The 17,062-nt window shown below is 37.6% G+C and overlaps 1 protein-coding gene across 1 annotated transcript in view; it reads left to right on the forward strand.

Annotated features, from left to right (window-relative positions):
- Positions 1-17,062, forward strand: part of LOC137245728 (GTP-binding protein Di-Ras2) — a 121,284-nt gene that overhangs the window by 102,195 nt on the left and 2,027 nt on the right. The window lies entirely within an intron of this gene.

Consider the following 17,062-nt stretch of genomic DNA (forward strand, 5'->3'; position numbering starts at 1 on the left):
TTTATTATCATAAATTAATTTTACTCAAATACTTAAATATAAAAATATTTCCCATATATGTATGTAGTTTCAAGTAACTATTAGGGCTGTTGCGAATGTTCATAATCGCATTCCCAAACGATAACTTTCCACTAAACTGAAGTTGGGCATCCACTTGAATTTTTGTGGAAGTGAATATTTCTTCCAAGTAGCAAGTCTTATTTTCTGCAGAATGTTTTATGAACATCAAAAATTAGCTAATTAAATCATAGGCCATAAAAGCATTTTTAACTCAAGTTAAGCTGTTTTGGCTCTATACTATTGTAACGATTTTACTTGCAAATCCTCTTATTTGCAATCCTCTGCTAAGTTCGAATCACTAAACTGTTGAATAAATAACTCAAACTGTGCAATGAATAGCTTGCTTAATAACCAAACTGATTGATAGCTCAAATGAAACTCTACTATTCAAAATAATACTGCTCTTGCTCGCTAGATAGCGTCTTAGTCGAAACTGCTTGCAACTCAAATCAAACTGAATTCCATCGCCTCTATAATTGCCGCCTTTTATACTCTTTGATTTCAACCTTCGCATCTTCTAGGCGCTTCCAGAATCTACTAGTCCAGCAGCTCTCAAACTTCGCAGCTGTAACTACAATTGCACAATTTTATAGTTTTTCTCATTGCATACTTATAGGAGTATCTCATATATATGCATGTGTTTGTGCATTGACACTCTCGTATACGTACATGGTACATATGTGTAGACGCAATTATTGTTTCGTTTATGTAGATACATAATGATCGAATTATGGATGTGAATTCACGTCACTGCTTAGCATCGGCTTAGAGACGATAGCATCGCTCAGTGCTGCTAACATTCGTTACACTGCCCTCCACCTAAGTCTGATCGTCCCGATCAGATAAATCTCTCGATCTATACGCTGCCAGCCTTTCCAAATGAACAACTCTTCTAATCCGTGGTTTCCCAGTGGTTTGTATGCGATAGATGGTATCACTGATCTTCTTCACAACTTTGTACGGGCCTTCCCAACTGCACCGAATCTTGGAGGGAACACCTTTCCGCCGGTGAGGGTTGTATAACAGTACCAAATCTCCCTCCAAGAAACCTTCCGAATTTTTGTTCTCCTTGTCGTACCTGTGTTTCATTTTACTACTCATTATCCTGGATCGTTCCCTCGCACTCTGTTGCTTGGCCAATGAACTACTTCGTAGAGCTTGCGCTTGACGGATTGGCTTCGCATAATCAGTATCATTCCCACATTTCACAAAAGTAGTGTGCTCCGGCTTGAAACCCCCTCGCATTCTTTCTCGGAAATTCGTTGCTTCGTTTTCCTGCGTCTTTTAGGTTTTGTCAAAGCCAGTGTTTCTCTCGCCGGTACTTTTGGTTTTGCTTTGTTTGGCCCATTTGTTCCATCAACCTTTACCTTTGAATTTCGTGGCATTCGTCGAGTCTTCTCCACCAGTACCCGATTACTGCTGAACCCTTTTTCCAAACTAAAGTTAAGTGGTATGTCCTGGTTCTTATAGCGCATAATTTTTCTCCGCATATCGATCCTGATGTCATGGTCAACCAAGAAGTCCACTCCCAATATGACTTCATCAACGATCTCCGCCACAACGAGTTTGTGTAAAACCATGACCTTCCCAATTAGGACTTCACATATCACTTCTCCCTGGACTTCGTTATACTCGCCTGTGACCGTACGCAACCTTGCTCCAGGTAATGACTTTACTCTCCTGTGGACCAAATCAGATCGAATCAAGGAATGAGATGCGCCCGTATCTACAGTCAGTACATGTTCTTTGCCATCCACATTCCCTCTGACGGTAAGACTGCTGGATTTTCTACCATTTTGCAACACAGATATCACAGGGCATTCAATACTTGGATCTAGCTCTCGATCTCTACCTCTTACTCGCTCTTGCTCATCTCCTCCAGCTTTGCGTTTGCGGCCACCCACATTGTTGGAACTACTAGGATCAAGATCGCAATGACGGGCAATGTGACCGGATTGCGTCTACCCACTCTGGCCTTTCTGCTTCCACACGGCGTGCTTTGAAAACTGGCTTACACAAAAGTGACGGTGTTTCTTGGGTCAGTGCATGGGATACCGTTTCTGCGAATGTAGGTTTTGGGTTTGCATATGTCGCTCGCTTCGTTTCTACGTCCGGTATGCCATTTATAAAACTCTGGATTTTTACCCTCTCGGTGTACTCCAAGGGTGCGTCCGCATTTGCAAAATGTGCCAACCTTTCAACATCCGAGGCAAACTCTTGCAAAGTCTCATTCGCTCTTTGGTGACGGTTTTGCAACTCAATTTGGAATATCTGTTTTCTATGCTCGCTTCCATAACGTCGTTCTACAGCAGCCATCAATGCTTCATAGCTGTTCCGTTCGTACTCTGGAATCGTCTGTAAGATTTCCGATGCAGGCCCTTTCAATGCCACGAACAGTGCAGCAACTTTATCTTCCGCATTCCAGTTGTTCCCTGCTGCGGTCTTCTCAAACTGTAGCTTGAAGACCTGGAAAGGAACAGAACCGTCAAATGATGGTGTTTTTACCTTTGGATTGCTTGCTGAAACAGCTGGGCGGTTTAGTTGTAATTGCTCAATACGACCTTTTAGCGCTTCTATTTCGGCATCAATTTTGTCCTCGAGTTGTAAAATTTTTGCATCCTGCTCTTCCAGTTTCACAAAGAGCTGCGATGATACCTGCTCCGAAATTTGTGCCGTCATTTCCGATATACGTGCCTCTTGAGCTTCCAGTTGAGATGCCAAGTATGTCTTCTGTTCTTCCAATTGTGATGTTATACGGGTTTCCTGCGATTCCAGTTGGGATACCATATACGTCTTCTGTTCTTCCAGTTGTGAAGAAATTTGTGTTTCCTGTGCTTCAATCTTCGATGTTATTCGTGTCTCTTGGGATTCCATCTGTGATGACATATCCGTTTTCTGTTCTTCTAGTTGAGATGACATATACGTTTTCTGTTCTTCTAGTTAAGATTGCATATACGTTTTCTGTTCTTCTAGTTGAGATGACATTGTCGATGTTTGAGCAGATATTGCAGCCAAAATCATGTTCAAGTCTGTGCTCGTAACTGTCTGCGATGTTTCGTTTTTCTCTTCAATTTTTGTTGTTGTCTCGTCCCCATCAGGGTAAAAGACATACTCGTCCACATCAATTCCTTCCTCTGCTTCAATTGCCTCTCGTAGGCGTGCCTGAAGTTCGAGTTTAACGCCGCTTGTATTCAATCCACGGCTCTCCCACTCCTTCTTCAGTTGCTGGATCTTCAATTCACTGAACTTTCCATGTCCTTGTTGTCCTCTGGAATTTATTCAATAATCCCACTTCTAACACCAATTGTAACGATTTTACTTGCAAATCCTCTTATTTGCAATCCTCTGCTAAGTTCGAATCACTAAACTGTTGAATAAATAACTCCAATTTCTAATAATGCAAAATGGCCTTTATTAAAGTACTTAACAATAACACTCAAACTGTGCAATGAATAGCTTGCTTAATAACCAAACAGATTGATAGCTCAAATGAAACTCTACTATTCAAAATAATACTGCTCTTGCTCGCTAGATAGCGTCTTAGTCGAAACTGCTTGACAACTCAAATCAAACTGAATTCCAGCGCCTCTACAATTGCCGCCTTTTATACTCTTTGATTTCAACCTTCGCATCTTCTAGGCGCTTCCAGAATCTACTAGTCCAGCAGCTCTCAAACTTCTCAGCTGTAACTACAATTGCACAATTTTATAGCTTCTCTCATTGCATACTTTCAGGAGTATCTCAGATATATGCATGTGTTTGTGTATTGACTCTCCGCTGCTTGTATACGTATGGTACATATGTGTAGACGCAATTATTGTTTCGTTTATGTAGATACATAATGATTGATCTATGGATGTGAATTCACGTCACTGCTTAGCATCGGCTTAGAGACGATAGCATCGCTCAGTGCTGCTAACATTCGTTACACTATGTTTTTTTCTTAAATACTTTACATCCACATTCGCATAAGCAAACTTCAATATTTTCACATCCCTACTTTGTAAGTATTTTATTTGCTAATTGATGCTCGCTAAAAGCAACTTATTAAATTGAATAAAGCATGAAAATGTATCGAATTTAAATTATTTTAATAAAATACTTTGTGGCATGGATTCAAAGTATATTTTGTTGCATTTTCCTCAAATGGAACAATGCGACAGATTTTGTAAATTTTATTGCAGATATTCAGATAAAAACTATTGGGAGTAATGTGGCATAATATGTGAGCCGGCCTATGAAAAGGTGGCTTATGACTCAAAAAAGAAACAGCTGTTCTCTTTTCCTCCTTTACAGTGATGTATTTTTGCTTAATCTATTAATTAGTTGACATGGTTGCATTTATGATCTTACAATAGAAACAAGTTGTTCGTAGGCATGCTAGCCTTTTTAACCATTTGATATAATTCAATATATAATGTGGTGGAATTCTCTCGTTTAACGCATGTTTAAACGGATGTTTGATAGCGAACACACACACAAACTGTTTTTCTTTTTTTTTTTTTTTTTTGTGATAATATTAGAAAGTAATCTACGTTTTAATGCAAAAAGTAAGTATTTCAAAGTTTAATTTCAAATAAGAAATATTTCAATCAAGTGAATCGTTGCTGATTTAAAGCTGTGCGTCTACAGTTCTATTATTTTTTAACACATTTTAGCGATTTTCCACGCCCCTATTATAGATTCCTTCACATTATATCGAAATTAACTATCCCACTTAGCTAAGCTTTCCAAAGCCTAAAACCGTTTCAAACCGGAGCTTTCTGTGTGGAGTTATTACATCAAATAGAGATTTAACGACTTTATTTTATATTGAGGGGCTTGGTAGCCGCATTATTTTTTGTGGTAAAATAAATCGGCTGTCTGCAGTTAAATTAAACGTTATCATATTCAAAAACCATTATACATATGTATATATCAATCAAATGAGTTGGTCTAGTTATGAAAATCCTTTAAATTGCTATAAAATCTTTTTATCCCCCAATAGAAAGAACACAATTGCGTATGATTGAAAAAAGCTAACAATAATGGAAATAATCTCGCTGGTTTTATTGGATACACTTATATGTACATAGCTACATACATACATACATATTCTTACACAAAAAGTTTAAATATTTATGTAGGTGAATGCCCGCAGCTGATTGTATCAGTTTTGTGTTGAAAATCTAATTTTTCCGGCGTGGCTGGAAAAAATGTTTGAAAAAATATGTGAAAAAGCATAAGTGTAAAGAGTTTGAAGTTTGCATAAAATACATTTAGCGCATACTCGTATATATAAATATGTGCATAAAATGCTTTAAGGCTGCTGCGTATCTACAGGCCAACAACGGGAGAGGAAATCGGTACATGCACATTGACGTGTCAATAGTGTTGAGAAAATAATATCGACTTATCGATCTGTGCTAATATCTAATTTTATTGAATTTTCTTACCTCATAAACGCAGTAATGCAAAGCTCATTCAAAACTTCCACGATCTCATCTGCAATATTAACCGATTGCATCACTCCGTGGAGCATTTAGGAAACCTTGTAATTCTGCCGATAAGAGACATGTATTACTATAAGACATTAAAAATATTTTTCATTTCATGAGATAGGCTATGTAAGCCTAGCTTCAGATAATTATAATCTGAGGACAAACACCCGCGGCCTAGTTGTTATTTCTGCATATCGTAAAACTCATTTCAGTAACTTTTTCACGATCTTCTCTTGTCCTTTCAATGGCCTGCCTGCTAATCAGTGGCGTAGCAATAGGGTGGCAGGGCTGGCAAAATGCCACGGGCCCCCGACCCAAGAGGGCCTCGGGCCAAGAGGTCGCGAGCTCAAAGGAAAATTGTTCATCACCCTTGAATTTTCTAAAACTCGCCAGAGGATGGTAAAACGCTAGAAGGTTCAATGTGGTCATGTGGGGCTTGTACCTTAATGTTGCTTATTACCGGAACGTACCGGATCTATATCCGGAAAAGGACCATCAACGTCGATAACACTCCTTACAACCTTCTTTATCGCTATAACAACAACAACAACCAGCTTTTTAATAGTTTCCAAACCCATCTCTCACCCGCATTACCATTCACACTCCTACACTCATATCAAATACCACCCCAATCCATGTCACACTTTAACTCCCTCATATACATACATCTCTGGCCCACTTTTCCAAAACTCTATACGGCTTCATATATTGAGTACATTTACCCAAATACTATTTTTAGATTATACGAATAGACGTGGGTTTTTCCAAAGCGACATATATAATGCCTCGGGGCGTGGCGCAGGCCACTTTTCCAAAATCGTATATAGTACTAAAATTATTGAATGACGTGAACTTTCTGTGATAAATTTGTCAAAGTCGGTTCAAACTTATACAAATATTTGAGTTCAATACCAAAAGAGGTCAAGGCAAAGTTAAAAACCCTCATATTGAGTCTTACCCAACCTTAGCTACACAAATACTTAAAGTTCATATAGATTGAAAATATTGAGCGTCTATTAGTTTTACTCTACCCTAGTAGCTTTGTTTCTGAAAAGCAGTTTACAAAAGCTGTTATTAACATTATGTTCAAGGACATATTTTCCACTGAAAAATATTATCCCTTCTTTATTTAACTCATATTGTGCACGACAATGTGCTCGCCCACGTGAGTGAACATTTCTCAAATAGACCATCATCATGATTTGTAGGTCTTAATTTATGTTGAAAAAACACTATTTCGACTGGCTGGGCATCAACCATTTTCATGATGAATATTTAATATAATGTGGCTCATCTATGCTTGAAAATTATTCTGAGCAAAGATATGTAAATACTCCTTTACGGGTACGTTCTTAACATGCGTACTCTCACCTGCAGGTGAGGAATATATTATTCATAACTTCTTTTCCCGATTCGCTCCATTGTTTTCTCAAGGACATAATAACCATAACTAATTTTTGCACATCTAGTATTTTTTTTTTTTTTTGTCAAAAAACTCGATGCAGAACATTATTTTGCATAAAAAATTTATAATGAAGAACATTCAAATATAATAAAAAATTCGAAAAAACTATAAGTCGAAATGGCACATGAGTAAAGGTAGTCACAATCTGTCTAAATAACACATACATGACCTTTGACCCATAAATATTAAACAAATTTCGTTTACAGCAAAGGACACACAATTTCCCTACAAATATTGAATACAATTTCGAATAAAAAAATGCAGTTCACAATTGGATTCCTTGGAAAGACAACTTGATTTATTTCTCTGCTACACTCAACACAAATTCTAAGTATTCCAATGCAAATAAATTTCTATGAATAAAGCGGGAATTGCCCTCATTGCTTTAAATTTTTCTCAAATTATTAAGCAAATAAATTTCTTTTAACATATTTTCTTTTATCACCAAATAAATCGGTTTTGTATAAATTTTCAAACTGTTAACTAGCTGCTCAATAAAGTATCCCAATAAACATTCTTGTATAATCTCAATTTCGATACAGTTTTATAGCGCTCTCAAGCCACATGGCACATTTTCAATCAGGGCTGTAACAGCCCACAGCTACAATAAAGCTTGGCGACAAACATAGCCATGTATTGGTTGCTTTTTAACTTTGAACGCGGCAGCCACAAAAATATTTAACTTTACTTAAAAAAACTCGATATCCACACTGACCACACTCAACTCTCTCTCATTAGTTCCTTTGCTTTGTACAATTTGATGTTAATAAAGCTATCATTGCCTTTATACTACGATTACATTTCAAATTGATTTTACCTACTCTGTAATTTCCTATTTCAGTTTATTTGAAACGCCTCCCAAATACTTTGCGCCCTTTTCATTTGGGTTGTTTATTCTATTCATAGTTGACAGTTAAGCATTTATTATGTAAGCCAATTCACTCATACTTTGTTTATTACTTATTCATTTTCACCTTCTAAGAATAAGGATTTCTTTTAAACTTTGTACTTATTGACATTTTTTGAATTGCACTTGAGATTAGTCGCTTTGACTTGTCTTGACACTGTGGCTTCTTATAGCGGTTTAGTTGAACGTAATTCTCAGCCAGCAGCTTTATAGTCTATGCACTTGTGCAAAGGACATATTTACGACATACTAATGTATGTATGTATGTACATTAATTTTCATACGGTTTTGGACTCGAGGGAATTATCCATATGGCCATTTCCTGCTTACGGACGTTTCTTTCAAAGACGCTTAAGATCTGAAATAGATTTTGGAATTAATATCATTTGATTATTATTAGCATAAATAATGTCCTCTTATTTTGAAAGTTTTCATTCAAATTGTTACTGGCTTAAACTCCTCACGTTCTTCAAATGGAAGTCATATTTGAATTGAATGTAAATTTGCTCGATATTCTATGAATATGTATATACATTAGGCCGGGTCGATTTGTGAGGAGGCAAAAAAATCGTCCATTGCTCTGTGAAAATCATATTCTAGGGATCAAAATAAGAAACTTTGCCGAAGGAACCATACCTCTAAAACGAATTCTGATGCCCCCCCCCCCCTTGGGTCGTAGGGGAAAATTTTGAAAAATCCCACTTTGAAATGCCTATGTTTTTTCTTTTTGGAGTTTATTTTTCTCTTTAGAAATTTATTTAGTCAGAACATATGTAAATGAAAAAATGAATTTAACTTAGTAATAGAAAATAAATTTAAAAAAATTATTGGAAATTAGCGTTTTTACAATCCCCTTTTAAAACCAAGGCATCACTGTGATGCATTTGCATGTCGTAAACATAGTTGTGTGGGTTTTTTATTCAACCGTTTTAAAAAATGAAGGTATCACTGTGACACAATTGCAGATCGTAAAATTGCTTGTGTTGTTTTTTTTAAGCCACCACAAGACACAGCAGGTAGAATTGAAATTGCCCCTACCCAAAAGTTCGACCCAAAGGGGGGGACATCAGAATTCGTTTTAGAGGTATGGTTCCTTCGGCAAAGTTTCTTATTTTGATCCCTAGAATACGATTTTCACAGAGCAATTAGCGATTTTTGAATCGACCCGCCCTGATATACACACATACATACATGCTAGTATAAAGTCAAACATTAAGGATTGATAGAGTAATATGAAATGGTTTGTTAATTTGGCACGAATCTCAAAATTGTAAGTCCTTAACTTAGAAGAAATGGATCAACCAATAAGTATACCGAAATGATCAGGACGACGACCCGCTGCTACAACAACAACAACAACAACGACCCGTGATGATACATACGTCTATCTCTCTGTTTGACTGCAACTAGTCCCTAAATTTTTGAGATATTTCGAAGAAATTTGGTGAGCGGGTATATTTTGGTACCCAATGAGACTTTTGTCGCAACCGACCGGATCGGACCACCAAAGCATATATCCCCCCATACAAGGGGGTTTCCAGAATGCAGGTTTTGTGTCATATCCTCCTCAATTTATCGGTAACAGCTGGCCCCGAAAAGTGGTTGTCCCAATATCGGCTTATTATCGAAAGCGAAATTATCGTTGAATTATCGGATCCGAAGATCCTGGGTTTACGCCTCGAGCATAGCAACATCAAAATTTTAGGCACAAGTTTTCCAATAAAACGAAAGATTTTCTAAGTGGGGTCGCCCCTCGGCAGTGATTTGGCAAGCCACCAGAGCGTATTTCTGCTTCCAGATACCGGTCGGAGTCGGCTTAAAACATCTAACTCCCGTTCCGCCAATTTGTAGGAAGAACCAAAAGGAGCTCGACGCAAATTGGAAGAAAAGCTCCGTTAAAATCTCCTCGGAGGTTAACACGCCTTACATTTTTTTTATCGGTATGATAGTGGCTTTTTATCGTCGAGCATTCGGGCTTTTATTGGTTTCTTATCGGCTTGTAATCGACAATTTTATATTGAAGTTTTCTCGGTATTTATTTCGTAACCTATCGATGAGACGTTGATAGCATATCGATAAGTTTTGGATAACATATCTGAAGAATTGTACAGCATAACTAAGATAAAATAAATGTAAGGCGCGATAACCTCCGAAGAGATTTTAGGCCGAGCTTCTTTTCCAATTTGCGCCGTGTTCCTTTTTAATTTTTCCTACAAATTGGCGGGACGGCGCCTACTTGTTTTATGCCGACTCCGAATGGCATCACGGTGGCCGCCGGAGCATAACTATGATGTCAAATTAAAACGCAAATTAATTTTAGTTGGTCTGTATTTAATTAAAATTAATTAATTACCTATGCGTACATAAAACATAGATGGTGTGAGATAAATTTTGTAAACATTTCGTGTCACTATGTGCATACAAAGCATTCCAAAAAAGGTGGCGTGATACTTTACTGTTGAGGTATCAACGTATCTAAACTACACAACTTTTCGAAAAAGAAACGCTAACACTCCAGGAACAAATCGATAATTTTTCGATAACATATCGATAATTTTTCGATAAGCTTTGTTATCGACAGAAAACTTAGCAATTTTTTGTCTATACCAACAACACGATAACATGGACATTCGCTGAGTATATGAGCTGGATTTTCATCGTCGTTCATAAAATTGTCAGATAAAGTACAAAGTAAATGTTTGTGGTACTTTCGACATTTCGCAAAACTTTAAAATTTTAAATTACGTTACAATAAAACTTGCGATATTTAAAAAAATTAAATATTCTTCCACGAAATTTTTTTATAAACGCGTATGTACATATATTAATTTCTATTTTGATAATTCTATACAAATGCATTTATTGAGTACTATCATTCGGTGTAAATCTCTTCTATCTACACTCAGAAAAAACACTCGTCCAAAATGAGAAAAAAACATTTCCTAAAAAAGTGTCTGAATTGAAGAAAATTTCAATGTAATGAGTAAGAATTCTATATTTTTGTATTAAATATTTCATTAATTTGAGGAGAAATTTTTCTTCACTTTTTTCAATCAACAGTACTCGGTTGAATATTTCTCACAATATTTATATGTACGAGTTAGCTCAATGACCAGAGGTTACACTTTTAAGCTTTTTAATTTTTTGTATTAAATTTTTGTGTTTTTTTGTATATTATTTTTTTTTTTTCTCGGACGTTGTGGCAGCGCACTGCCCTCAAGTGGCCCGATGAAACCAGGCTAATCCTGTTTTTTTTTTTTTAATTCATACATACTGCTTTTTTTATCCTAATTCTTATTTTTGTGTTATTTTTAATTTTTTTGTTACCGAGTCTTTGAGAGCCAGTGGCTTCTTAAGCGCCGAGATCTAAAACCGCTCAGCTACAGAGAAACTCATCAGCTGGGAAATATAGATTCACAAAATACAATAGACTAAAAGTATAAATATAATTTTTTAATTATTAAGAGAAGATAGAACCGTCTTTTTTATGGCAAAGAGCGAGTCCGAAACATCAATTATTCTCGAGTGAGAATTATAATCTTCACACAAACATAGAAAAGGTTCGTGTAGTGTAAATTGCTTCTGCATTGTTTAAGAATTATAGGTTTATAATGCCTTGAAACTCGGCATGGAACATTCAAGTTTACTTCGTTCAAAAGAAATGGGCTTGAAATCGATCCATTTAAAAGTCCAGCCATAAATAGTACACCTAGCATTTCTCTACGACTTGCAAGGGTAGGAAGATTTATTAGTTTTAATCGATTAGTTTAAGAAGGAAGATTATACGGAGAGTCCTATTGAAGATTTCTCAAGGCGAAAAGTAAAAACTGTTTTTGAATTGATTCTAGTCTATCCACATGAACTTGATAACGCGGATTCCAAATTATCGATCCATATTCTAATATCGGCCTCACCAATGATGTAAAAAGGGTTTTTGTAACGTAAGGATCACTAAACTCCTTTGCCCATCTTTTCACAAATGCTAAAACTCCTTTCGCTTTATTGACTGTGGCATTAATATGAGGGTTGAAACTAAGTTTGCAATTCATTGTAACTCCCAAGTCGACAAAAACATCAACGCTTTCCAGAGTTTGGCCATTAATTGTGTAGGAAGCTGGCTGTATGTTCACACGTGAAAAACACATGGATTTACATTTTTCTATGTTGAGCGGCATAAAATTCGCATTACACCAAGTAACTAAACGATTTAAATCCGCCTGGAGTACAGAACGTTCTTCAACCGACGCGTATGACTTAAAAAGTTTTACGTCGTCGGCATACATTAAAATTTTAGAATATTTTATCGTTGTGGAAACATCGTTTATAAAGATCAAAAACATAATAGGACCGAGACGGCTGCCCTGAGGCACACCGGAAGGAACATCGATGACATTCGAACAAATGTTTTTAAAAATTACTCTTTGAGTTCTACCGCAAAGATAGGAGGAGAACCAGCGAGTTAGGCCAGGTTGAAAACCAAGCAATTCGAGTTTATAAAGAAGTAATGAGTGACGTACTTTGTCGAATGCTTTGCTGAAATCAGTGTATATAACGTCGGTATGATGATTGTTTCTAAACCCATTAAAGACGTGAGTTGCAAATTCAAGCAAATTGGTTGTGGTTGATTTGGTTCTACAAAAGCCATGTTGATAACTATCTATCAACGTAGAAATCCAAAATGTAAGGTGATTAGTAACGATTGCTTCGAAAAGCTTAGGGATAGCGGAGAGCTTTGCTATTCCACGATAGTTTTCAATAAAGGACTTGCTTCCTTTTTTATGGAGTGGGATAAGAAAATATTCCTTCCAAGCCGTCGGGAAAATGCCATTTTTTAAAGAGAGGTTAAACAGATCAGTAAGGGGCTGGTAAATGTATTCCGCACATTTTTTAAGAAAACATGTTGGGATCAAATCGGGAGCGTATTTGAAGGATTCTTTTAGGGTCTTTAGATGTAGTAGAACATCTTCAGGCAGCAAATGTGGGGCATATATTGAGTTACTAGAATGGAGCTCATACGGATAATTTGTAGGTGATGAATCAACCTTACTTACTTACTTAATTGGCGCTTAACCGTCTAAACGGTTATGGCCGTCCAACAAGGCGCGCCAGTCGCTCCTTCGCTCCGCCAACCGGCGCCAATTGGTCACACCAACGGAGTTTAAATCGTTTTCCACCTGGTCCTTCCAACGGAGTGGGGGCAGCCCTCTACCTCCGCTTCCATAGGCGGGTTCCGATAGAAACACTTTCTTGGCCGGAGCATCATCTATCATTCGCATAACATGGCCTAGCCAGCGCAGCCCCTGCGTTTTAATTCGCTGGACTATGTTGATGTCTGCGTATAGCTCGTACAGCTCATCATTAAATCTTCTTCGGTACTCGCCATCGGCAAAGCGTAGAGGTCCATAAATCTTTCGAAGAACTTTTCTCTCGAACACTCCCAAAGCCGCTTCATCTGCTGTTGTCATGGTCCATGCTTCTGCCCCATATAGCAGGACGGGTACGATAAGTGACTTGTAGAGTATGATTTTCGTTCGCCGAGAGAGGACTTTACTTTTCAATTGCCTACCTAGTCCAAAGTAGCATTTATTGGCAAGATTGATTCTTCGCTGGATTTCAGTGCTGATGTTGTTGCTAGTGTTGATGCTGGTTCCCAAATAAACGAAGTCTTTTACTATTTCGAAATTATGGCTGCCAACAGTAGCGTGGTTGCCAAGGCGCGTATGCGCTGACTCTTTGCTGGATGACAGCAGTTACTTCGTTTTGTCCTCATTCACCATCAAACCCATCTTTACCGCTTCTTTTTCCAGTTTGGAGTAAGCAGAGCTAACAGCGCGGGTGTTTAGGCCGATGATATCAATGTCATCAGGATATTCCAATAATTGCACGCTTTTATAGAATATTGTTCCAATGCGGTTAAGTTCTGCAGCTAGTATAATTTTCTCCAGCATCAAATTAAAGAAATCGCACGATAGCGGGGCACCCTGTCTGAAGCATCGTTTAGTTTCGAACGGCTCGGAAAGGTCCTTCCCAATTCTGACTGAGCTGATGGTGTTGCTCAACGTCGTTTTGCATAGCCGTATAAGTTTTGCGGGGAAACCAAATTCAGACATAGCGGCATATAGCTGTCGAAGGCGGCTTTAAAGTCGACGAAGAGGTGATGTGTGTCGATTTTCTTTTCACGGGTTTTTTCCAAGATTTGGCGCATTGTGAAAATCTGCTCGATGGTAGATTTACCAGGTCTGAAACCGCACTGTTAAGGTCCAATCAGCCGGTTCATGGTGGGCTTCAATCTTTCGCACAATACACTTGAAAGGACCTTATATGCGATATTAAGAAGGCTGATTCCACGATAGTTGATGCATTTTGCAGTGCCCCCCTTCTTGTGGACTGGGCAAAGAACACTTAGATTCCAACCGTCGGGCATGCACTCGTCCGCCCATATTTTGCTAAGAAGCTGCTACATGCGCCTTACCAACTCCTCGCCGCCGTACTTGAATAGCTCCGCGGGCAATCCATCAGCGCCCACGGCCTTGTTGTTTTTCAATCTGGTTATTGCTATTCTAACTTCGTCATAATCGGGCGGGGGGACATATATTCCATCATCATCGATTGCGGGATCGGGTTCTTCATCTCTGTGCGGTGAATTGCTGCCTCCATTTAGGAGAGCAGAGAAGTATTCCCTCCATAATCTAAGCACTCTCTGAACATCAGTTACAAGGTCGCCGTTTTCATTCCTACAGGAGTTTGCCCCGGTCTTAAAACCTTCCGTCTGTCGCCATATTTTTTGGTAGAAAATTCGGGCGTTATTCCTGGTGGCTAGCAGCTCAAGCTCCTCGCACTCACGCCTTTCCGCTTCTGCTTTTTTCTTCCTGAAAAGGCGTCTCGCTTCCCTTTTCAACTCACGATAGCGTTCACACACTCCTCTTGTCGCCCTCGCTTTTAACGTAGCCCTGTAGGCAGCGTCTTTTCTTTCGATTGCAACGCGGCATTCTTCTTCGTACCAGTTCTTTTTTCGTGGCCGCCGGTAACCAATTTTTTCCTCGGCGGCAGTACGAAGTGCTTTGGAGATAGCTCCCACTGCTCCTGTATTCCTTCAGGATGAGTTGTGCTCTCAGATAGCAGGTGTGAGAGTCGAAGAGTCGAGAGTGAATCAACCACAGCACAGTAATTAGAGTGAAAGAATTGAGCGAAGAAATTTGCAATCTCTTGATCGTCGCTGGAAATGCTATTTCTAAACTTCATGACAGAAGGAAACCCTTTAGTTCTGCGTTTAGAATTTACGAAATCATAAAAAGACTTCGGGTGGCAAATAATGTGTTTTTTAATTTTACATATGTAATTTTATTAAGTTCAAAATACTTATGACGGAAAATAGCGTACTGTGCATAATGAGAATGTAAACCGGTTCTCTTATATAATTTGAATAAACGTGATTTCTTATTTTTTAAAGCTCTTAAATCTTTATTAAACCAGGCTTGCACTGGTTCAATGTACGAGCATGTGCGTTTGGGCACATGTTTTTCAAATAAAGTATAAATAATTTTATTAAAATGTAAAACGTTTTCCTCTACATCCTCTTTATATCGAGGTCACGTTTTCTCAGAAAGCTCTTTATTTAAATTGTTGAAATTACTTTTGGAAAAAACAAAGTATCTGGTAGAAACACGTGTTTTGTTAGTTCAGCCGACTTCGTTGCTTATGATTTCGTAAGTTATCTCAAGAGAAGGATGGTAAACGTCTTCTGGCAAAACAAGAGGTTCACACCGATTTATAGAGAATTTAGATATGTCGTCAACAAATGCTAAGTCTAAGAATTTTCCATACTTATTCGGAAAGAAGTTGATCTGATTAAGGCAAAGATCAGTAATTCCATCCAAAAAGTCATTGTTATGCACCTTGGATGATACGGGGACAATATTGTGATCAACGGTATTCCAAGATATATGTGGCAGGTTAAAGTCGCCTAAAATAATCACTGAGTCCGTGGGCTTTATCATCGAATTGACTGATTGTAACAGTGAAATATGGTGCATATACACTGATAGATCAGAAGACGGTGGAAAATAGCAAACGCCTAAGTAAATATGACCCCGGCCTAGTAAGATTCGGATGCATTTAAACTCGATGGAATCAACTTCGGCTAAATTAATATCTTCAGATGGAATTGAAGAATGTACAGCTAGCAAGACACCACCTCCCGTCCTATTTAAGCGATCATTTCTATAGGTCTGATACTCACCGCAAAAAATTTCAGAATTTAAAACATTGGGTTTCAGCCATGTTTCGGTAAAAGCAATAATATTATAGTTACAGTGAATGGTTTTCAAATATAAGTCAGTTAATTTAGTATTTAAGCCCCTTACGTTTTGATAGTAAGAAAATTATTGCTTTAACCAATGAAAAAAACATCTTAGTTCTTGGGAAAATTATTTGTCTAGATAAAGAGAAGCAATAATTAGCGCAAAATCAATCCCACTTTTTGATCGTATTCACGAATTTTTAGGAACTTTTTTTTAAGTGTAACTGTTGAAGGAAGGGCTGCCGTAAGGTTTTGAAGAGTTTTTGATTTTACTTGTTTCATGCTTTTATTACAGAATTTTTACTCATAATAATTTTCATAATTTTAGATCGGCAAAATATGCGAAAAGGAGTCGGTCCTATAAACGGCTGTGGATTTTGGCCAAAACAAAGTATTGATTCAGGTAGTTTAAAACTTGTCTATCGACGTTGCAACCTTTACCCAGACTATCCCTGCTAAATGAGTGTGTTTATATGAAAAAAATCCTGAAGAACACTTTTGAAAAAATGTAAAAAAACCGACAAACCACAAATCGATTACCCAACGTCCCAAATTAAAATTTCTCATTTTTAATAGTGTTAATCTTACTCGAGACCTCCTGAGTTTATCCGCTCTCTATATGGGATGCCCCATTTGTATTTTGAATTTTTTTTTATAACGTTTTTACGAATATAGCTGTAAGCTTCACTTTGGTTCACTCTTAATATAAACCAATTTTTTTTATTTTCCAGTTCTTTATGTATGTATGTATTTGTAAATATATATGGGAGCCACCTGCATTTGCATTTCCTTCGTGGCTAGTAATTACGCCTTAAACTATTCTATGTTCTGCTTATTTTCTCTTTTATTTA

This window comes from Eurosta solidaginis, chromosome 3 (assembly GCF_040869045.1).
Source record: "Eurosta solidaginis isolate ZX-2024a chromosome 3, ASM4086904v1, whole genome shotgun sequence".
NCBI lineage: Eukaryota > Metazoa > Arthropoda > Insecta > Diptera > Tephritidae > Eurosta > Eurosta solidaginis.